A 26,765-nucleotide genomic window follows, 5' to 3' on the forward strand; every position below is an offset into this window, starting at 1 on the left:
CTTGCCGTGGAGTGCTTATTGATCCTTCTTGCATGGTTAATGTTATTACTAAAGAATTTCTTTTTACTTTGCAATTGAATCAAGTGATCTATGATGAAACAAATGTGGTTGTGAAATTATTTGATGCATTTTCTTCTCCTGCAATTGGTTCTATTACATTACCTATTGAGGTCCATAACAAGTACCTTGATGTAGACTTTGCTATTATTCCATCGTCCGAACAATTTCGTGTGAAGCTAGGCTATCCTTGGCTATCTTCCATGAAAGCTATTGCTTCTCCTATTCACAAATGCTTGAAATTTCCCCATAATGGTGAAATTGTTACTGTCAATCATAGTCTCTTTAAACCAGTTGAAAGAACTTCTAGCGTTCCTATTGATTACTTTTGGCCTAAACAATTCCAATCTCTTCCTCCGCGAAGTGATCATCTTTTTAAATCTTATCAAAAGTGGAAAAAAGATATGATCCTATCTCTAAGTGAACCTAGAACACCCAAACTTGACATTCCTATTGTTCTTGAGAAGGAAGTTCTTCCTTTGAAAGATAAAACTAATGTCTTTCCTCAAGAAGATTCCCAACCCATCCCTATGAATGTGACTATGCCTATATCTAATAAACTTCCTAAAAGTAGACCTATACCTCCTCGTCATGATGGACTTGGTCTCCTTCCTAAACCAAATATTCCTCCTTTATATGGAGCAGTTCCTCCTCCTTCCTCTTATAGAGAAAAGAGAGCTTCCTCTTCTCCTATTGTTCAACCTAAGAGACCACAACCCAAACACCCAAGTGATAAGGATGAGAAAATTCCTCCTCCTCAATCTTCCCAACTTCCTACTAAGACTAGACGAAATCGTTCTGCACGTGAACGCCGACGAAAGCGTCGTCTTAGAGCTCAGGCAGCTGCTTCTCAAACTTTGCAATCCCCCAAAACACCTTCAGCTAGTATTATTCCATTTTCTCCTCAGCCGAAAATTGAGCCAAAATCTCCTAAACATAAGGTGCATGATGGTCTTGATCCGGTGCGAGTTAAAGATCCTATTTTTGTAAATCTTGATGATGATATAGATGAAAATGTTATGCATGATGAAAATGTTACTCCTGTTCATTCTGATAGTGAATATGAATATGTTGATGTTGATAACCATTTATCTAACGAATTTTCTAAAGCACTTATCCTAGCTCCTAGACAAGAACAACATGGCTTGGAACATGAACATAGCCCTTGTTTGGATCTTGTGATAGCTCCATCTGCTGTGTTGGATGTTCCTCCTCTAGCGTGTTTCCTGCCTTCCCAAAATATTGATCAGCAAGATCGGGGGGTAGATGACATGCTAGACTAGTTTCATTAGCATAGCAGACTCTCTCCTCCTCTCTTGATCTCTTTTTCTTCTATGTGTTACTCTCATTCTTCTATTTGTTGTCCTTAGTGTTGCCTAATTGAGGACGATGCAAAGCATTGAGATCTCTTTTGGTCTCTCTCATGTTGACTCAAAATACACATGTGTTCCCTTCTTCTAGGTGACCTTCCTTGATTGGGGAATGAAGAACAATTATGCATACATACATATGATATACATGAATTGTCATACAGCATACTGACCCCGAGGAAAGCGAAGTCACCTTGTGCTTTGTGTTTTGTGTCTATTATCCCTGGGCTTATCTCACACTTGGGGGCTAAATCCTTGTGATAATGTGCTCCTTTCTCATTTCTTATATGTATCACTACCTTAAAGAAATCACCCCCGGTGAGGCGTGTGCGATCGCTTTAATGTAGGGGGGCATACATCCCGTCCATATCTTTTCAAGATACTTGAAAATTTCTTGACAAATTTAGCTTTGCCTTGAAAATTTTGATATCTTTCTTGCATGACTCATAGTGAGGGAACCTTACTACTGACAGTCATGGTTCTCCCTCGTGATCTTCCCTTTTACTTTGTCAATCGAAGTCGTAAGATCCTTAGTCCACTGGGGGCTTGGTGTATCTTGCCTCCTTGACGTGGTGAAATTTTTTCAATGTTGTTTCCTTGTACTTTATCGGAAGTATTGGCGTACGCTTATACTCCCGCTAAAGTGGGAGCTAAATGTAGCGTCCTAAAATTGCGACACTTGCAATTTCGACTGCATTTGGGTCTTCACGATGGCGACGCAACGTTGAACCTGAATGGAGACCCCGAAACCTGCTTGTGACACCAAAAACTGCATTTTTCTGCACCTTGGCATGATCCCTCCTTGCACCCTGCTGTCCCGAGAGGTGGGACCATGGCGCCCAGCGCCCTGGTCCCTGGCCCTATTTTGGGCCCGGTCTCTTTTGGGCATCGGGTCTTTAAGTTTGCAATTCGGGAAATAATGTTTCCTGGTCGGCCTAAGGTCGGGAAAATTAGTCTATCAAGCCTAATTGACAAGTATATAAACTACATTTCCCCTCTCAAAAAAGGAGGAGGACATAAGTGAGCAAGGCGCGAAAGCGACATTCACCCCCCAATCGTCCTCTCTTTTCTGTGTGTAGGTTGCAGGTACGTGGCTGTAATTGAAGATCTGGAATCCTTGTGCAGAGACAAACAGGTCCCCCTTCGTTTCGCGGATTTTTCGGAGGACCGTGTGCACGTCAGGCGCCATCGTCCCGTCAACTTTCGCTCAAATTTGCAGAACAACACCGTCTCGACATTTTACGGCTAATTCCAGGTCCGCAGCTTCATCCCATATCCTTAGCTTTGTTTACAAGTGAATCTTTCTTGCTTCTACATGCATTCCTAGTTCAATCATTCTATCTACATTCTTTACAAAAGAGGGTATCCTTGATGTCTTAACCCTTGAAACTCATTTAGAATCCAATCCTGCATTGTGAGGGATTGGATCTTGTGGGTTTCAGCCCCTCTTTTGAATGTAAAGTCTCTCCCAAGTGAAAACCATCAACCCTAGTGACTCTCCCTTCTCTCTCCTTGGAGTTGGAGAGGGGAGAACAACTAGGGTTCGATTTTTTCGCTTTACAACTGCAAATAGTATGTGTATACAAATGGGGTCTGCACATGCAGAAAGGCAAAGCGCCTAGAGCTCACTGCTCAAACACAAATAGGAGTCACACTGACTACAATTGGATGGTTAAGTCCAATAAGAATGTACTACTCAAAATAGCATCTTTCTATGTTGGATTCAGTACCGGTGTAGTTCTGCTTGTCTTTAGAAATACCTTGCTTCACCTTCAAATGATGTCAGCGTGTATCTAGCTCTTCTTATTCTCGAATATACCTTCTTACAATTCCTTATCCTTATCGCATATCGATCTTACAAATAAGATCTTACATTTATACCATAACCTAGGACCAATTTTAGTAGGTCGGCTCTAAAAGATATTAAAATAAAATCATTTTACAAGTAAATCAATAACTGATGCAATAACTGATTCAACATGTTGACTTAATGCATTTACAATAATAATAAATCATTTCCAAGGCGTGTCGTGCTGATCTGGAATAGATAAGCCTGTCGGTGCTTATCCTGGACTTATTTGTCGGTAACAACAAATATGCAAACACGATTATACCAATGAACAAATCTCCAAGACAAAGTGTCCAAACGATGTCTTTGACATAACCAGGTGTTTTCCATATCATTCCAAGTGCCGGTGAACATTATATCATGTCGGTGTACTAGATACCGATGAATGTGCATAAGTCACTTGCTTGCCGGTGAACATTGCCAATCCTTCAAAGTGCCAGAGTTGATATGTATTGATAGGTATTGACATCCATGACAAAACCATACCAAAATACCAACAATAATCATTTTGCATAAAAGCATAAACAAAATCTAAACCTACCATATATCAGGATATTAATAAAGCAATCTAAATATTAAACATTATAAATTGGCATACAAACATCTATTGAAAGAAAACCAGGGCCTAAATATTTCATTGAATGTTTAAACAAGTGTCATTCAATGCAATGGTATGATTGCAAATTCTGTAGAAACTAAATTTGTTGAAAAGTGCTTTACAAACTTTGCTCACATCTTCCCACGGCAGGAAAATGGAAATTTTAGAAGAGATTATAAGAGATAGTTTTGTGAAACCATTAATGGGGTGGTTGACATGCATATCTTTTGTATATAGCATGCACAATGTGCCTTTATTGAATTGGTCTTAAAATGTTCAAACAAATACATAGAAAATGAATGATCCAAACAGATGAGATGTAATGAATGCAATGTTATGGACATGTTGAACAAAAATCTACATACAACTTTATCAATATCCTACTGACTTGCCTGTTTGCAATCGAGTTCGTGAAAGTCTCAAGAGGAACAACTTTTTGCATATAAATACCATGTGATGTTTAAATATATTGAAATACAATTTCACCATGCTAAACAACTTGTCAAAGATGGTAAGATATGTTCAAAAAATAGTTGCACAAGGCACTAGCAAAAGCCATAAATTCAAACAAATTTGATTTTTGTCCACAAAATACAAGAAGTGATTAAAATACATAGAAAATTGGAAACCCTAAATCATGCTTATGGCAAAAATATAGTCTCTAATATTGAAGACGTGATTGAGTATAAAAAGTTCCTCCAACATCTCCATAAATTCATGGGGTTTAATCTTATTACCAAGACTTCTTGATGTGATGAAAAATTGTGAAAACACAGAACAAATCCTTGAATAAAATTAGCTTGGTGTTGGAGAATGTGGAGATCGCATAGGTAATCCAATCTTGCAAAAAACATAAAATCCAAATAGTGTGTGAGATGATTGAGGATCTGAGCCAACAAATTTCCTTTGAACTTGTAAGAGTAGTTGTATGCCTCATAAAAAATTTAGAGCAGGCATTACAATAATCATATCTTTGCTAGAACAAATTGTGGTCAAAATTTGAGAATATATTATGATTGATTAAAGTCGGAGAGCTCTCAAACTCTTACATGTAATAATCAATTGCTGAATATAGAAGGGTCTCACAAGCAAGGAGATGACCAAAACCTAAAATAGACTTTTTTTTTAAGACAAGAAACTTTTGATTGGAGCATTGAAGTAGGGTGGGATAGTTACATCAGAATAACCAGACATACAGGTTTCCATGGGACCTTAGAACCCAAAATCTGCACTACCTTGGGCTGGATAGAAACATAGACAAGGAAAAGGAAATCCAAGTTTTGATAGGCATCCTTTTACAAAAAAGAACAAAAAATAATATACTAGTAACATGAATTGTAATACTTTAAATCAAATTTATAAACTACTAAGGAATTTTAAAAGTGGTTAAGGTTATGAGGTAAAATGTTGAGCACATAGAAAAGTATTCCTATTTTTGTCATTTATATATAATATGCCTTACATCTACCCTTATTATTTTTTGTTGTGTTACGTATTTTTAAACACTAGTTGATAGATATCTAGCCAAGTTAGCATTGTATAGGTCGAGTATTTTTTATTTTTTATTGATTTTTTTATGGGTTTTCAAGTGGATGCATCACTTGGTGTATATATTAAACATAAATTGCACACAAATAATAAAAAATATTTATATTAAAGAAATTTGAAGATAATTTTCAAAGAAAATTGAAATTAATACTTTATTCAAAATATTTTAAAAGTTTGGGGTTCATCTCATGGTGTGATGGTTAATTTGTGACATTAAAAATCTCACCACCAAGGTTCAAATCCCCACTGGGCCATTGTGGTCATAAGTTCTCACCTTCACTGGTCTAGTGGCATCCATGCCAATTAACTACAAGTGTGGGTGGTTCTACGCGGTCTAGTGACATCCATGCCAATTTTGTGCATGTTATAATATGTACATTCTACATGGATTCTACAAATTTTACCTAAAATCTCAAGTTTGGATGCTAAATTGTCCTCTATTTCCATGCACTTAACCACATACTTGATTCTCTCTTTGTTGATGTATTTTTTTCTCAAAAGTTTTTTTTCGTAAAAATTTAGTGTTGTGATATATTTTTTATGGTTTTCTAATCTTATATGCTTTCCACTTTCATTCATATGTTTGGCTTAATGCACGTTTTCTAGAATTTGTACAAAAGTTGTATTTTTGTTACAATATTTTACTCAATTTTTGACATTTTGTATCAAAGCCATTGGATTTGATTAGTGAGGATGCATTGTTGGAATTGTTGCGAGTTTTTATATTACATTGGGAGTATTTGCTAGTGTAATACAATATCCACTTTGGATATTTTTATCCTAAATGTGATAGTTTACTAGGTTATTAAGTTTACTTAGATAATTTATTATTACTTAAATAGGATAGGACGATGAGTTGCACATTCTCCTTTTTTTCACAAGATTCTACTTTATTCCTTATCCTCGTAGATTTAGAAACATAGATAAGAAATTTCTTTCCTTTCTATTGATTTAGTAGCTTTTCTTTGTGAGCTCATAATGTTGATTTGTCTTATTGGTATGCAACTTTGCATAACTTATTTCTCTCATAAATTACGTATGAATTTTTATTATATATTATTAGATTCTAACATATTAGTATTAGTGACTTAGATTTTTGGAATTTGAGTTCTATAGGATTTTGATTGAGAAATTTAAGGTTTTATATTTTGTAAGATTAAATATAAACACCTATATGCTCTTTTCTAGATTCTTGCAAATTTCTTGAGAAATAAAAATGTTTATGTAGATATATTAAAACTTTAGATTGATATATATGTTCTCGTGAAATCTTATGTGATTTTGATATATTTTTTAACTATTTTTTTATACCTAAGAGGCTTGAGAATGTTGGAATAGGGTTGTAGGACCAAGTTATGAATAAAGGTTTGAAGCTAAAATATTTAGTAGGAAAATATGAACTAATTTCTGCCACGATAAAGATACATCCTCAATTATGTAAATCGACAATCTCCAACACTTGCTAAAGATCGACAATCAACACACTGGCTGAGTCTTCACCGTCATGAGCAACCACATCTTCATCATCCCTTTCTTATTCAACACTCACTTTTACCACCGACAATAAAGTTTAACCGCCATAATTTCATTTTACTTTTTTATCCTTGACCTCATTTTAACACAATTTTTATTCACAGTTTTCTCTATAAATTACCCATGTCTTTGTTTCTTCCGTATAAATCAAAGCCAGATATCAAAGATCCAAATACCGCGGCAAGAAATTACTAGTGAATGCTTGTGACATTACAATTTCTTAAAGTTTTTGTTAACATTTTATAAATCTTATTATACATTGAATGCAAGTATTAGTTGTTTACAAGCAAGACAACCAATTTCCAAATCAATAATGCTAAGTTCAAACCAAAAACATTAGAGTGATGAGGTTGAAGATGAAATCTGGAAAGAGCTGACATTTTCAACAAGTGGGAGGAACTTGACCAAAACATTAGAAATAACTTCAATGATTTTTATACAAATTATTTAATTTAAAGTTAAATTAATTCAAAAAATGTTTTCAATTATATTATAAGTGAATAAAATTTATAATTAATTTATATATTAACATTTAATTTAAAAAATTTCTATAGATATATTTTTTGTATTGATAAAAAATAAGATTAAAGGGTCCAAACCAAACACAACAAAATAATCAAAAAGATATATGAATAGAGCCTCATGAAATGTGAGACAAAGTTCAACATAAGTAGTTTAATATATTTAAATTAGTAAAAAAGATAAAAAATAATAATAGAAAAATAACCAAGAAACATAAACATAATAGATGAAAAAGGTTAGAGATCAATCAACTTCTATATGCCACTAACCACCTACCATTCTATATTAAAAACATCTAGCATGTCATGAACCAATTTAGGGCAAATCAGTCTTAGATAATTTATTTTGCTAAACACTGATATTATGGATAACATTTGATGTTATGATGCTAATAAGTGTGTTGACGACATTTTTTTAAATGTAATGATGCTATTTTTTTAATGCAAATATTAAAAAATATGATTTTAATGAATTTTTATATGATGATCTGATGTTTTCGTTGAGTGTGAAGTGGATGCAGGGACGACCGTTGAAGACGGACATATGACCGAGGAAGGGGCTGTAACTTATAGCCTATGCACAATCACACACAAATAATAATAATAATTAAATAAGATTAATTACATTAAATGTTAAAATCAATAAATAAAATTATAATATTAATTAAATTTGAATTGTGATTTTGAAAGTTAAAAATTATTAAAATTTAAAATATAAATATGCTTTAAATTTAAAATTAACACATGAGATAAATTGGAACAAAAAGTTGAACTCCCGGTGACTCTAGTCTAATCTATCAATTTGCATCAATTTAGGAGAGACAACAGAATCATCTCAGGAATGTGCACAAGCTCACCAGTTTTGATCCCTTCAAATTCAAATTTTCTTCACTTCATCTCAGCCTTTCATCAATTGAGATCCATGAATCATGGATCGAATTTCACAGTCCAGGAAAGTTTAAAAATTAGTAAGAAATTGATCTTGACAGGCAATAGTTGGGAAATCAAAATTGGAGGCCTTTCTCCATATCGCACCCCCTCTCTTCATTCTCACTCTGTGGTTATCGGCCTGTATAGCCGATTTGGGAGATGGATTTGTTTGACTGTGGGAGGCAATGAAATATTAAAAGTGGGGGAAGTCGATACCTTCTGGTACACACATCATCCCCCCCACCGCTCCATTTCTCTTCCTATCGACCTGTATGAGTGATCAGGGGAGGTGATTAGGAATCAGACTTCCTGCAAGAGGTCGACTTGGATAGATCGGATTCAGCAGGGATAGATAGCATACCAATACCTTCCCTCTCCTTCCCACGTGGATGCAAGGTAACTTTGCTTTGGATTACTATTAAACGCCACCCATCCCATACTCTCATTTTTTTCCCTATTTTAAAAATCGATTTGCTAATGAATTCCTCCCTACAGCCTTTCTGAAATCGTGGCATGTACATATTGTATCGATTTTGATAAATTTGTTTGCTGAGGTTTCTAATGTCTTTCTTTTACTCCATTTGAGCCCAGTCTTCTTTCTCACTATCATCGACCTGCATTAACCATGATTACTTTTGTTTAGTGTACCGGCAATATGCATTGGCTGGGATCGACTTTAGCAAGTTTGGAGAGCTGTGTGGCAAGGTTCACTAAATCGCTGCCTTCTCATATGCTGGAAAACCATCAGATATTTTCCAGTTAACAAAATTCAAGCATTTCTTGACAGAGACTCATACTGACTCAATTTGACTGGCAAAGCCTTGGATCTTAGGCTAAGTTGATTTTCCTTCTGCTGACAAATAAACTTCTCATGCCTCCATCAGAGCCTTGGTCTAATTTAGCTATTATCATTTATGTTCTGTTGATGAAAGATTTGTTTTTCTAAATCATTAGTCAACTGATTCAATCACTGCAATTTGACCGAATTTCATGATTGAAGGTATTAATTTGGTTTTGATTTTGTTGCTGAAACCAAACACTTGGCTGGGCGTGGCGATAGGGGCATGTTTATCCTGTGTCCGTGCTCTTAATTCATCGCTATTTTCTTTTCTTTTTTTTCATCTCACCAAAAGCAACTAAAATCTCCATAAAGCAGGAAGAGCATATGCCCTATACGACACACATATATATGGGTAAGTATTCAAAGTTGGGTCCCAATCTCATGAAAGTCTGCGGGTTAGGAAAATTATCAATTAGAAATGGGTGTCCGATTTAATAAAATGGGTGCACATTTCTGAAAACGTGCGTCTGTTTTCAGAAACGTGCGCCTGTTTTCATAAACGTGCATCCATTTTGGTTCGGGCACCTGAAGCAAAAAGGGCACCCGATTTTTACAAATTGTTGTAAAAAACAAGTGCCTGTTTTGTAAATGTATTTAATTTTTTTTTTAGGCATTTTTTCCTCATTTTCATTGTTCAGAAAACGAGTAGGCGATTTTAGGAAGCACAAGTGCTTGTTTTCAACTTTCCAGCTGACCCCCCACACCACTTTTTCCTCATTCCAAGTACATACCTTTGTTTTTTTATATTTTTATATTTTTTTTATTATTATTTTTCTAAAAACATGTTAATTTATTGTCATTTTTTTAATTGTAGCGAGTAGGTTAAAATTTTAAAGTTTGAAAAACGTTTTTGTTTAATAGTGTAAAAAATTTATTTAATTTTTTGTTTAAAATAGTTGTTTTTAGTTTTCAAATATTGTAGAAAACATGAAAAATAAAAAATAGTTAAAACTTAAAACCCTAGGTAGAAAAAAACAAAAAAAACGTAAATGAACAATAAACCCTAGACAAAGAACAAATGAACAATAAACCCTAGATAGAAAACAAACGAACAATAAACCCTGGAAAAAAAATGAACATTAAACCCTAGACAGAAAACAAACAATAAACTGTAGATAGAAAATGAACAATAACCCACCGCCCCCGCCCCTGCCCCCTCTCTCTCTCTCTCTCTCTCTCTCTCTCTCTCTCTCTCTCTCTCTCTCTCTCTCTCTCTCTCTTTCTAGGACTTTTTTAGTACATCCTAGGACCTCTTAAGACATTATAGGATGCCTTAATACATCCTAGGACATCTTTTGACTCTGTCAGAAACCGAGAACCCTTTAATACATCCTTAGACCCATTTTCACCCCAATGCTACATATATTTAAATGTTATACACGTGTATAGTTAGTTGTTTAAATGTTTAAATTTCTTTTTGATATGTTGAAATGTTACATTCTATATGTTTCTAATGTTATGTATATATGTTAAACATATATAGTTAGAAGTTAAAATGATATCCTATGACCCCTTAGTATAACCTAGGATCTTTTAAGATACCTACGACCCCTTAGTAGGACCTTTTATGACATAAGATTCCTTAAACCCATTTTCACCCCAATGCTACATATATTTAAATGTTATACATGTATAGCTAGATGTTTAAATGTTTTAATCTCTCTCTCTCTCTCTCTCTCTCTCTCTCTCTCTGTGTGTGTATATATATATATATATATATATATATATATCTCACTCACACTCTCTTTCTAGATCTCACTCACTCTCTCTCATTACCTACACACTCTCTCTATCTCACTCACTCTCTCTCATTAGCTACTCTCTCTCCCTCTCTATATCTCTCTCTCACTCACACACTCTCTCTCTCTCATTACCTACACTCCCTCTATCTCACTCGCTCTCTCTCTCACTCTCTCATTACCTACTCTCTCTATCTCACTCTCTCTCTCTCTCTCTATCTATCTCGCTCACTCTCTCATTAGCTACTCTCTCTCTCTATGAACTCTATCCTCTTTTCTCTCTCTCCCTCTCTCCCTCTATGAAATCTCTCCTCTTTTCTCTCTCTCCTCTTTTCTCTCCCTCTATGAACTCTCTCCTCTTTTCTCTCTCTCCCTCTCTCATTATCTCACTCACTCTCTCTCATTAGCTACTCTCTCTCTCTCTCTCTCTCTCTCTCTCTGTATGAACTCTATCATCTTTTCTCTCTCCCTCATTCTCTCTCTCTCCCTTTATGAAATTTCTCCTATTTTCTCTCTCTCCCTCATTCACTCTCTCTCACTCATTGTTTCTCAAATTACCTACTCTCCTACTCTCTCTAGCTCTCTTTATTTTAATCGTGCATAAAAGTTTGAATGTTTAAATTTATATTTGTAAATGTTGTATTTAATAATAATTTTATTTGGAAGGTGAAATGTAAATTAAATAGTAATTGTAAATTTTCATGTTTGTATATACATGTGTATAGTTAGATGTTTAAATGTTTAAATTTCTTTTTGATATGTTGAAATGTTACATTCTATATGTTTTTCTACTGTTATGCATAAATTTTCTCACTTACACTCTCTCTCTATCTCGCTCACTCTCTCTCTCATTACCTACTTTCTCTATCTATCTCACTCACTCTCTCTCATTAGCTTCTCTCTCTCTCTCATTACCTACTCTCTCTCCCCCTCCCCCCCCCTCTCTCTCTCTCTATGAACTATCCTCTCTCTCTCTCTCTCTCTCTCTCTCTCTCTCTCTCTCTCTCTCTCTCTCCCTCCCTTTATGAACTTTCTCCTCTTTTCTCTCTCTCCCTCATTCACTCTCTCTCACTCATTGCCTCTCAAATTACCTACTCTCCCTCTCTCTATCTCTCTTTATTTTAATCGTGTGTAAAATTTTGAATGTTTAAATTTATATTTATCAATGTTGTATTTAACTATAAATATTTTTTTGGAAGGTGAAATGTAAATTAAATAGTAATTGTAAATTTTCATGTTTGTATATACATGTGTATAGTTAGATGTTTAAATGCTTAAATTTCTCTTGATATGTTGAAATATTACGTTCTATGTGTTTCTAATGTTATGTATAAATGTTCTCACTCACAGTCTCTCTATCTCGCTCACTCTCTCTCATTACCTACTCTCTCTCTCTCTCTCTCACATTACCTACTCTCCCTCTCTCTATCTCACTCTCTCTCTCTCATTAGCTACTCTCTCTCTCTCCCTCTATCCCTCTATGAACTCTCTCCTCTTTTCTCTCTCTCCCTCTCTCATTAGCCACTCTCTCCTATTTTCTCTCCCTCTATGAACTCTTCTCTTTTCTCTCTCCCTCTCTCATTATCTCACTCTCTTTCACATTAGCTACTCTCTCTCTCTCTCTCTCTCTCTCTCTCTCTCTCTCTCTCTCTCTCTCTCTCTCTCTCTCTCTCTCACACACACACACACACACACACACACATTGTCTCTCAAATTACCTACTCTCCCTCTCTCTAGCTCTTTTTATTTTAATTGTGCATAAAAGTTTGAATGATAAAATTTATATTTCTAAATGTTGTATTTAATTATAAGTTTTTTTTGGGAAGGTGAAATGTAAATTCAATAGTAATTGTAAATTTTCATGTTTGTATATATATGCAGATTATATTCACATAATGGATGAGTTTGATATAGATGAGTTGTTAGGTTAGATGCCACCTCCACCCCCTTCACCTCTACCCCCACCTCCACCCCCTCCACCTCCATATCCACCTACTCCTTAGGAGTTGAGGGAGAGCATGAGGAGGAATATTGCTTCCCTCTTGAGAGATATTAGTACTATTAGACATGATCCTCATCCTCCTCCATAACTACTACACCTTGCAGATAGTATGCAAGGTGTTGTCCATTATGTACAGAAATTAGATGGGGAGTTGGATAGATATCACATGTTGAGGGAGTCCATGCGTGCTTATTATTCTGATGGCCTATCTTATAAATAGGTCAATGAGTTGAAAATAACAAAAAATGATTTGAAACGTTATTTTGTGAACCCGAAAATGGGTGAGGAGATATATCCCAAAAAGTCATGTATATCTATTAGATGGTGTAGGCACCCACAGATAGATGCACGCTTTTGGGAGCGTTGCGGGATGGTATTTGACCATCCACCACACTCTAATCATGAGGTGTCGATGTATTTTTTGAAAAATTTATGGGCAGAATTTGAATTGGGTAAAAAATCCAATTACTTTGACATCAGATCATTCCAGGGGATTGGCCAAGGCATGCCACATGATAGGCTAGGGGCCAAATTGAGTGATAGAGTTATAAATCTCGTGCGTGATGATCCCCTTGTTCCTCTTCTTGCACTAGTTGTTCCTGCACCCATTCATCATCGAGCAGTTGACTCTTCTCTTGGTTCACTAAGTGCCCTTTCGAGCAATTTGTTAGAGCGGTTGCACTAGGTGAGGGTTTCCCCCAGCATAGCACATGTTTGCACGATCCAATGTTCATAGTTTATTTATTTAACAAAAGTAGACGAATAAAATGTTGTTTATGAAACCAAAATTATATCAATGCATGTATGTTCTTCTAGGGGTCCTGCAAAAAAAAAATGAATGTTCAAATGTCATTAAAAATATATATTTAAAAGTAAAGTTCAATTTATGCTACAAAAAGTTAAATGTATTTTATTTAGTCTAATGTACTCACCAAGTTGTATCTATGTCATCCATGTCATCAAGTTGTACTTGACATCTCAATACCAAAATTTCATTTTACCTATGTATATAACAACAATATATATGTTAAAGGGACAAAGACAACAAATTATCATAATTAAATTGAATTCTAGGACCTTATCTTGTATCACCATATAACAACAATAAAAGAATTGCACTCACCTAGTATTACAACTTTGATTAGCCAAAAGTTGTAAAATGCACAAGTTCAGTGTCATCCATGTTATATAAAGTTATACTTGACACCTGAACACCAAATTAATTAGCTACATGTATAAGAATATAGAAGACATATATACATATAGAAAGTTACATATAAAAAAGTTCACACAATTAACACAAACTTACATGCATAAGTTTGATTCAATCTAATATACCTTTTGCATCCTCTCTCTTCTACAATGCGTCTATGATTTCCTCGTGCTCTTCCATTGAAAGTGTCCATAATACCTTATTAGTAGGTATTCCTTTGTATCTTTCTAATTTGATGTTTGTTGCCACCACCAAATGAGAATAGTGTATAATCTTGTTTTTTGATTGGTAGTCTTTATAAGATGGTAAGCCATTCCTTTTTGTTAGGTATTTGTGTAGCCATGTGCCAACTACCACAATAGACCCAACTAGATACTGAAAACCATCATCATCTACTATGATGGCATATCAACTTTTTCTTAGGTTCTACACATCTAGCTAGTTAGTACTCAGTCTACTCATCATTATCCTCAGGTGCAACAACAACATACACGTCCTAGAAAACAAAATTAAGTACATGTAGAAATAAAACCTATTACAATTTATAATTCAAATGCAATCATATATTATATGACAATACATAAATAATATAATTTAACGTTATAAAAAAGAAATTGAATTAAATTACCAAGTTGTATGAGGTCCAAAACATGGTCATAATCTTCTGATGCAAATGCATGATCTGGGTCTTCATTTCTTCTAACATCTTGATATTGTGTCTCACTAGGTGTTAAGGATTTTTGTTGCCATTATTCAACCCATTCCGTATTCTAGCATTCTTCCCATTCACCTGCAACACAAATTTGACAAAAGCATGCAAGCTCCATAGTCCATATAGTCTAAGTGTTTGAATAATAACTCTTAAATGAATGCCATCTAGATGACCCATTGATTGTATCATAATCATATCTTGGATGGATATTCTCCTCATCAACTAGCCAGAAGAAACATCTGATTGTAGAATTATGACTTGATCCTATGGATAAAGTTGCACTACACAAATCCACAATTGCACTTGCATTTTTAAATTTATCTTTTTCTTCGAATTTGAGTTGCTCTCTGCAAAGGGCTCTCTTAACACATGCACTGGCCCCATCATGTTCTCCTTTCTCGTGTCTAGCCTAAAAAAAACTCCACATGTGTTCGATATTAGTGTGCTTAGTTATCCTAATCAACCAATAAAACATTCTAGCATTCTTGAATTTCTCTGTGCAATTATCTAACCATATTAGATGTTGTGTCTGTATGCAGGGAAATTGGGTGACAAAAAAGAAAAAGTCAGATTCAAAAGACCCACACACCAATGAGACTCTTGGTGCAAGTATAGGAACTATTTGAAATAGTTCAACTTCTCTATCTCACAGGATCCCTAAAGTCAATGTTTTTTTCTCTCAGATCACTGAGCAAAGTGACTTAGGATTGACAACCCCAAGAACGCGTGATGTTTGATTTATATGCATGAATGCATTCTAAGATGTATGATATTGATTCTACGATGATTAATCTAGCGTAAAGATGATGATAAGATTAGAAAATTATCCTAGCAATGATATACTAGTCTAACATGGATATTCTTTGATATACAAATGCTTCTAAATGCTATTATGATTATTTAACAAAGAGAGGCTAAAATGCTTTAGTATTCAGACTCTAATGTATATGAATGAAAGATTATTGATTGTGAAAATGAAGAATGAGAGCTCTATTTATAGGGAAAATAGGGCAATGGATGGGCAATATTGAATAATCTTAACAAGGGCGAGGATTGAAAGTTAATCAATCCATGTTTATAATTCTCACCAATGAAATAGTGACAATTGTCAACAAAGGGTTGCCTGAGAGGATGTGTAAAAAGCATTAAATGCTTGAGAAGACATGAAGGTTACCCTAGGAGGTAAGTGTTAAGGTTAGATTAGGGTTATCCATTGGATAAAGCTTTTACCCAAGGGGTAAACTCTTGGGAAAGGGTTAAAGGGATAGCCAAGGTTAAAGCCAAGAATGCTTGATAAGACCCTTGGGTTTGATGAGGGTTGAGCTAGGGAGAAAGTCTCTAATCATGCAAGAAGGTTGAGTTAGCCATTAATGGTTATGTAAGAGCCTTAAATGGTTTGGAAGACTTTGAAGGTTAACTTGTTGAGGACATAAAGCCTTTAATGCATTTCAAAGACTTTGGAGGCTTTAAGAAGTGACTTCTCTTTGCTTAGGAATGTGACAATAATTAGGAGATGAATTAGGCTAAATTGGAATTGATTAGAAGAATCTAGAAGGGGTTTAGGAGGCAAGTGGGAGATGTAGGGGTGATCCTACGAATCTGTGTTGCACTTTATGCTAACAATGCCTATTATGGCCAGAAGGGTTCTAGCCGGACTGATTTGGCAGCCACGTAGCGCTCGCGTGGCCAGGCGTTTCTGGCCAAAAATGTTCTAGCCAAAAGGGTTCCGACCGAAAACTTTCCAGCCAGAAAGGTTCCTGCCGGAACCCCCTTGCCCTATATAAGAACCGAAATCCACCCAAGCCCCTCATTTTGCATTGAGGGGCTTGGAATTGAGGAGGAGGGCACAAAAATTCCCATAGATCCGGCCGTAAGGGTTTCAGTGGTAAGTAACTTTTTTTTATTTTGTTTTTAAAATGTATTTATTTTATCATATTAATTTATATTATTATTATTTTTAAATAGTTTTTAATAGAAAATTAATTTTTTGATAGAAAATTAGTTTTTTTTGAGTTTTAAAAAAAAATATATAATTTTTGTATTTATTCTATCATATTAGTTTGGAATATTAAAAAATAAATACATACATGTACATAAATACACACATACACACAAATACATACAAAAATGTACACATACATACATACATACATACACACATACATACACATACATACAAACCTACATACATACATACACATACATACATACAAACATACACAAACATGCATACCTACCTACATACATACATATAAAATAATTATATGTACGCCTTAGGACATACACATACATAAACATACGTACATAGGTCTACATACATACATACACACATACATGTGCATACACATACATAAATACATACACATACATACATAAATACACATAAAATAATTATATATGCCTTAGGACATACATACACCTTAGGACATTATATCAGGGGTCGTGTGTGGTCCTGAGGGGTCACACACGTAGTCTAGACATGCTATCAGGGGTCGTGTGTGGTCCTAATAGTTATATATGTCTTAGGACATACATACACCTCATGACATGCTATCAGGGGTCGTTTGTGGTCTTGAGGGGTCACACACGTGTTCAAGACATGCTATCAGGGGTCGTCTGTGGTCCTGTGTGTGTTCAAGACATGCTATCAGGGGTTGTGTGTGGTCCTAACATGAGACCACACATGGCCCCTAATAGCATGTTCTAAACATGTGTGTGACCCCTCAAGACCACATACTACTCCTGATAGCATGTCTTGAGGTGTATGTATGTATGTATGTATGTATGTATGTATGTATGTATGTATGTATGTATGTATGTATGTATGTATGTATGTGTATGTATACATCCTGAGGTGTATATAATTATTTTATATGACCCCTTAGGACCACACAAGGCCCCTTACGACACATGTGCAACCCTTAGGACCTATTAGGACCACCTAAGACCAAATGGTGTTGCAAGGGGTCTTATGTGGTCGTAAGGGGTCATGCATGTGTTCTAACACATGGGTGACCCCTTAGAACCACACAAGGCCCCTTACGACACATATGCACCCCTTAGGACCTATTAGGACCACATAAGACCAAATGGTGTCACAAAGGGTCTTATGTGGTCCTAAGGGGTGACACATGTGTTCTAACACATGGGTGACCCCTTAGGACCACACAAGGCACCCTTATGACACATGTGCACCCCTTAGGACCTATTAGGACCACATAAGACCAAATGGTGTAGAAAGGGGTCTTATGTGGTTCTAAGGGGTCATGCATGTGTTCTAACACATGGGTGACCCCTTACAACCACACAAGGCCCCTTACGATATATGTGCACCCCTTAGGACCTATTAGGACTACATAAGACCAAATGGTGTCGCAAGGGGTCTTATGTGGTCCTAAGGGGTCACGCATGTGTTCTAATACATGGGTGACCCCTAAGGACCACACAAGGCCCCTTACGATACATGTGCACCCCTTAGGACCTATTAGGAATACATAAGACCAAATGGTGTCGCAAGGGGTCTTATGCGGTCCCAAGGGGTCACACATTTTTCTAACACATGGGTGACCCCTTAGGACCACACAAGGCCCCTTACGACACATTTGCATCCCTTAGGATCCATTAGGACCACATAAGACCAAATGGTGTCGCAAGTGGTCTTATGTGGTCCTAAGGGACCATACAAGTGTTCTAACACATGGGTGACCCCTTAGGACCACACAAGGCCCCTTATGACACATGTGCACCCCTTAAGACCTATTAGGACCACATAAGACCAAATGGTGTTGAAAGGGACCATCTTATGCAGTTCGAAGGGGTCACGCATGTATTCTAACATAGAGGTGACCCCTTAGGACCACACAAGGCCCCTTACGATACATGTGCACCCCTTAGGACCTATTAGGACCACATAAGACCAAATAGTGTCAAAAGGGGTCTTATATGGTCCTAAGGGGTCACACATGTGTTCTAACACATGGGTGACCCTTGAGGATCACACAAGGCCCCTTACGACACATGTGCACCCCTTAGGACCTATTAGGACCACATAAGACCAAATGGTATCGCAAGGGGTCTTATGTGGTCATAAGGGGTCACACATGTGTTGTAACACATGGGTGACCCCTTAGGACCACACAAGGACCCTTACGACACATGTGTACACCCCTTAGGACATATTAGGACCATATAAGACCAACTGGTGTCGCAAGGGGTCTTATGTAGTCCTAAGAGGTCAAGCATGTGTTCTAACACATGGGTGACCCCTTAGGACCATACAAGGCCCCTTACGACAAATGTATGCACCCATTAGGACATATTAGGACCACATAAGACCAAATGGTGTCACAAGGGGTCTTATGTGGTCCTAAGGGGTCACACATGTGTTCTAACACATGGGTGACCCCTTAGGACCACACAAGGCCCCTTACTACACATCTGCATCCCTTACGACCTATTAGGACCACATAAGACCAAATGGTGTCGAAAGGGGTTTTATGTGGTCTAAAGGGGTCACGCATGTATTCTAACACATGGGTGATGCCTTAGGACCACACACGGCCCCTTACGATGCATGTGCACCCCTTAGAACCTCTTAGGACCACATAAGACCAAATGGTGTCAGAAGGGGTCTTATGTGGTCTTAAGGGGTCATGCATGTGTTCTAGCACGTGGGTTACCCCTTAGGACCATACAAGCCCCTTTGTGACACATGTTTGCACCCCTTAGGACCTATTAAAATAGCATAAGATCAAATAGTGTCGCAAGGGATCTTCTGTGGCCCTAAGGGGTCACACATGTTTTCTAACACATGGGTGACCCCTTAGGACCACACAAGACCCCTTACAGTACATGTGCACTGCTTAGGACCTATTAGGACCACATAAGACCAAATTGTGTCGAAAGGGGTCTTATGTGGTCCTAAGGGGTCACACATGTGTTCTAACACATGGATGACCCCTTAGGACCACACAAGGCCCCTTATGACTCATCTCCACCCCTTTGGACCTATTAGGACCATATAAGACATATGTTGAAATTAATTAAATTGTATATGCAATTGTAAATTAATACCCCTTAGGACCTATTAGTACCATATAAGACATATGTTGAAATTAATTAAATTGTATAGGAAATTGTAAATTAATACCCCTTAGGACCACTCAAGGCCTTGTAGGACCACACAAGGCCCCTTACGACACATGTGCACCCCTTAGGACCTATTAGGATGACATAAGACCAAATAGTGTCGAAAGGGGTCTTATGTGGTCCTAAGGGATCACACATGTGTTCTAACACATGGGTGACCCCTCAGGATGATAAGAGACCCCTTACAACACATGTGCACCCCTTAGGACCACATAAAACCAAATGGTGTAGAAAGGGGGCTTATGTGGTCCTAAGCAGTCACACATGTGCTCTAACACATGGGTGACCCCTTAGGACCACACAAGGCCCCTTGCGACACATGTGTACACCCCTTATGACCTATTAAAACCACATAAGACCAGATGGTGTCGCAAGTGGTCTTAAGGAGTCACACATGTGTTCTATCACATGGGTGGCCCCTTACGACACATGTGCACCCCTTATGACCTGATAGGACCACATAAGACCAAATAGTATCACAAGGGGTCTTATGTGGTCCTAAGGGGTCACCCATGTGTTCTAGCACATGGGTGACCCCTTAAGACAACACAAGGCCCCTTATGACACATGTGTGCATCCCTTAGGACCTATTAGGACCACATAAGACCAAATGGTGTCGCAAGGGGTCTTATGTGGTCTTAAGGAGTCACACATGTGTTCTAACACATGGGTGACCCTGTAGGACCACACAAGGCCCCTTACGACACATGTATGCACCCCTTAGGACATATTACAACCATATAAGACTTATGTTGAAATTACTTAAATTGTATATGCAATTGTAAATTTATTTGACTAATTGTAAATTAATTTGACTTAATTTATCTGAATTTGACTAATTTCAAATTAATTATTGTATATGCAAATATATGTAAATATAAACTAGACATATATTAAAATTTAAAATTAAATTTATAGTTCTTGTTTAAACCCCTTAGGACCTATTAGGACCGTATAAGACCAAATGGTGTCGCAAGGGGTCTTATGTGGTCCTAAGGGGTCACACATGTGTTCTAACACATGGGTGACCCCTTAGGACCACACAAGGCCCCTTATGACACATGTATGCACCCCTTAGGACATATTATGACCATATAAGACATATGTTGAAATTTATTAAATTGTATATGCAATTGTAAATTAATTGTAAATTAATTTGACTTAATTTGACTAATTGTAAATTTATTTGACTTAATTTGGCTAATTGTAAATTAATTTGACTTAATTTGACTAATTGTAAATTAATTTGACTTAATTTGACTAATTTTCAAATTAATTATTGTGTATGCAAATATATGTAATTGTAAATTAGACATATATTGAAATTTAAAATTAAATTTATAGTTGTTTAAATTTCTTTTGTGCATAGATCTAGAAATTTATCTTAAATTTGTCTTTATATCTAGAAAATTTTAACTTGTATGCATTTATGACGTTTAAATTTATTTTTTGTATATCTAATTTTTTTAATTTACATGTTTAAAATGATTTAAATGTATGTATACTTTTATAATTATTGTAATGTGTACTACATACATGCACATGTGCAGATATATATCTAGATCTACATTACCCACTCACATCATGTCTGATGAGCCTGGATCATATAACACTAGTAGTTCTGATCCTAGTGTTCATCCTCATGGGAGTGAGCAGACGTCACATAGGTCTTCCACAAGTCCACAAGAGAGACAACAACTCTACAATTAGACATCAAAGGCACTCCAACGTGCCTTAGATCATTTAAATATCACATTGAAAACATGCGTGATCAAACAAATAAAAAAAGGGTGAGATTATTAGACAAGAGATACTTCATATGATTGACCTTGTTGACAATTATAATCCATATGATGAGGTCAACATAGAGGAGTTCTACAGATCCCTTTCATGCAGTGTATGTGGTACGGTGAAATAGGACACAGTGAATGATAGGGTTTCCATAGTTGATGTGAAAACCATGTTTCCTCATTATCAGGCCTTTGGTAGGGTGAAGTGTTATATGCCTAACAAGTGCACAGATGCACTAGTAGCACCTTTTATCTATCCTAGATGGTTAGCCACACATCATAGGTGGCCTCAAAAGGAAGAGTTGCCCCTTTATTTATGCAAACAATTGTTTGCAGATTTTCTTTTGTTGGATGATGTTGATTACATTGATTTTTCGAAACATGTTGGGCAAGGGAAGGGCAAATATTCAAATAAGTTTAGATGACCAAGGGCACCCCTACCCGTTAACAAATGAGCATTGATTGGTCCAAACCTTGTGCTTCTTCCCAAGAGTGCAAACCTAGCACATGCTGCAGATAGTGTACTAGATGACACTTGACAATCCATCTTTTCCAGTATTGCTTCTATAGCCACATAGGTGGATGAGATGACATCAAATCGGATGGGTAGATATTTGTTGTGCTCTCATACTAGCATTCATGATGCATCAGCGAGTTATGATCCATATGTTTGAGTAGACATACCATCATCAATTGATGCTACACACATGCATGACATAGATCCTTTACGACAATTGAGCGCATGCTTATCCAGTGATCTCTTGGATTCATATCAAGTCATTGCTATGGAGCATGGGATCCCACTAGAAGATGCCCCATCATTTTTTAGGTGTGTACTTAGTAGACTAGGTGCTTCTAGCCATGGTTGTGAGCATACAGATTCTTAGCCTATTGCTGTTGCACATCCTACTGCCCTACCCCAACATACAATAGTTGGTCAGGATACACCTCCTCCTCCTATTTATACATCAGTTGATCGAGCCATAGTACCTAGTACTAGATTTTTGGGGATGTTAACTACCATGCTTATGGAGGCAAACAGTGAGGTGGATCCTGTTGTAGTGGGCTCCTTGCATGATTTTGACATTAGCATGATCAGATGAGCCTTACATGTTGCAGGAGAGGTATGAATTATAATATACAATTTACTAATTTTATATAGTTACTTGATTGTACACATGAACTGCATAGATTAAATTAATTATATATATTGGATTGTATTTTTTGAACTATATAGGGTATCACGTTAGGGTCGATGTATGAAGATTTGGATGCTGCCACTGACCTAGTTGTTCATCGGGAGACACAGGTATATATAAAGTTTAAATTTTTTTTTTTTTTTTTTAAGTTCTATTTAAACGAATATCTAGGTGTTGATTAAAATATTCAAGTTATTTAAATTATATATATATCGAACAAAATATGTGCATTGTCTAGGATGAGTGAGCATTGCACAAGATTAGCCATTCATCCCACAAACATTCTAGAATCCAGCTTGCGTGTGATGGAGGTGTTAGAGACCTCGAGGTATGTTTATCTACAACTACGTACATGTACATGTTCAAGTAGATTGGATTTTCTCTTTAAAATAAACTTTATATATATATATATTTATATTTATATTTAAAAAATAATGAATGTTTAAATAATGTACATGTGAGTTCATGTGTAATTTATATTGTAGGCCTAGGGGGCGATGTTTGAGGATTTGCACATTGCCACCAGCCCTATTCATCAGGAGACATAGGTATACATAATAAATTTAAATTAATTCAAGCTTAAATATTTAAGTTATATATTTAAAGGGTTAGGTTCCAAGTATGTATATCTAACAAAATTTCAACATTGCAGGATGCACCACTATTACGCAAGTTGGGCTTCTCGTCACATAGACATCCTAGAATCCTGCATGCACATGGTGGTGATGTTAGAGACCCTTCAGAGGTATGTTTGTCTACACATATGCTCTTAATATATGTTACTTAAGAAAATTTACTCTAGTATTCAAATTAAATATTTTTAATATATGAGTTTATGCGTGCATACTCTATTGAAGACACATGAGGTGATGTTTGACGATCTACACATTGCCACCGGCCCTATTCATCAGGAGACATAGGTATACATTAAATAACTTTAAATTATTGTTTCTTTTAAATATTTAAGTTCTATATTTAAAGGGTTAGGTTCCAAGTTATAAATATATGTGTATGTATATCTAAGAAAATTTCAACATTGCAGGATGCATCACTATCACACAGGTTGAGCTCCTCGTCACATAGACGTCCTATAATCCTGTATGCACATGGTGGTGATGTTAGAGACTCTTCAGAGGTATTTTTTTCTATGTGAAAATGCTCTTAATCAATGTTACTTCAAAAAATTTACTCTAGTACATGAATTAAATATTTAATGTATGATTTTATGAGTGCATACTCTATTGTAGGTGCATGGATCAGAACATGGTTCAAAATAGGGCCCTGAGTGACCCATTATTTCTATATATGTGTGTGCATGTGCACACATTTTCTAGAAATTTCATATTTGTACATGTGTACTAGACATTTCATGTACATGTGACCTGTACACATTTCATATGCATATGCGTACTGGATATTTATTTTCCATATTTCATGTGTGTATGTGTACTAGACATTTAATACATGTGTGCATGCGACAGATAGACATATATGTGTATGTGTTAGATCTACATTTTATACTACTTTGCATGTATATATATATATATATATATATATATATATATATATATATATATATATATATATATATATATATATATATATATATATATATATATATATATATATATATATATATATATATATATATATATATTACATTTTGGAAAGTTAAATGTTTAAATGATAGAATCTAGTCATTTGAATTTAGTTAAGCGTTTTAGTTAATTGTATGTGTATGTGAAAGTTAAGTGTTTATGTATATTTTAGTTGTTCATTGTTAATCAAATTTAGTCGTTAAAATTTAATTTAGTTTTTCATTTTAGTTAAGTGTTTATGTACATGTTTAATGAACTTACTTCAAAAATTTAATGAACTTATATCTATATATTTAAATTTAATGAACTTATATCCATAACATAGATATCACCTTAAATCCCCTTAAGACCACTTAAAACACCTTAGGACAACATAATTAGATGAATTCAAACAACATAATTAAATGAAACAATATATGTGTAAATATAAATTAAATGAATGTACGTAGATGAATAAAATGAATCCATGCATGTGTAAAAGTATAAAAGAATCAATGATGCAAATATCCCCTTAAATCCCCTTTAGACCACTTAAAACACCTTAAGACAACATAATTAGATTGAAATATAATTTTGTTGTTCATTTTAGTTAAATCCCCTTAAGCATACAAATTTTGTCGTTAAAATTTAATTTAGTTGTTCATTTTAGTTAAGTGTTTATGTATGTTTAATGAACTTACTTCAAAAATTCAATGAACTTATATCTATATATTTAAATTTAATGAACTTATATCCATGACGCAAATATCCCCTTAAATCCCCTTAAGACCACTTAAAACACCTTACAACAACATAATTAAATGAATCCATACAAAATAATTAAATGAAACCATACATGTGTAAATATAAATTAAATGAATACATAGATGAATAAAACGAATGCATGCATGTGTAAAAATATAAATGAATCCATGACACAAATATTGTTAGGACCCGAAGGCAACTAAGAGGGGGGGGGAGGGGCTGAATCAGTTGCTTATTAATTTCAACCCAAATATAACTTAATCAAACTTGATACTTAATATTGGTAAACCAAACTTGATGTCGGTAGATAGATTAGTAGTTAATATTAATAACGGTGAAACTTAATGCATAGAACAGAAAGAGAAACAATATCCACAACACATAACACAGAGATTTGTACGTGGAAACCCTATAAGGAGAAAAACCCCGATGGGAAACCTTACCCACAATCAGATGATACTATTGCATATAGTAAGTGTATACAAATGGGGTCTGGACATGTAGAAAGACCAACCGCCTAGAGCTCACTACTCAATCACAAAATAAGAGTCACACTGACTATAATTGGATAGTTAAATCCAATGATAATGCACTGCTCAAAGTAGCATCTCCAATGCTGGATCTAGTACCAATTAAGCTCTGCTAATCACCTTCAAACCTTCCTTAAACCTTCTCTATGGCCTTCTCATATGATCATCAATATTCACACATACCATGTTACAATACCATAACCATATACCGTCTCTCTATCTATTACATTATCCACAAATGTGATCTTACATATATACCAAAACCTAAGACCAAATGTGTAGGTCAGCTCACCAAGAATATTACAATCAATTACAAATAAGTCAAGATGTGATGCATCATGTCAGCTCAATACATTTACAACAATATCCAATTAATTAAATCATCTCCATAACGTGTCGTGCTGGTCTAGAATAGATAATGCATGTCGGTCATAACCTAGACCAATTTGTCGGTAACAACAAATGTGTCAACTCAATTAGACCAATAACCAAAATACCAAAAAAAAGTGTCCAAACCATGTCTTCGACATAACCAAGTAATCTCCAGATGATAGCAAGTCATCTTCAGTATCAATGAACAATATAACCTTTCGGTGAGTGATATACCGGTGACTGTGCATAAGTCACTGAACTTGCCGGTGAACATAATGTGCTAGTTCAACATAACCAAGGATCTCCAGAAGGATAAGTCTTGACATCAATGACAAAACCAATGCAACACATCCATAATACCAATAATCTCCCCCTTTGGCATTGATGGCAACACAAGATGGAAAAACAACAGAATGCCAAAAACCAAAAACCAACAATCTCCCGAATAGATCAATACCAGAAATCAAATAC

The sequence above is a fragment of the Cryptomeria japonica genome, chromosome 1, assembly GCF_030272615.1.
Source record: "Cryptomeria japonica chromosome 1, Sugi_1.0, whole genome shotgun sequence".
In the NCBI taxonomy this organism is placed as follows: Eukaryota; Viridiplantae; Streptophyta; class Pinopsida; order Cupressales; family Cupressaceae; genus Cryptomeria; species Cryptomeria japonica.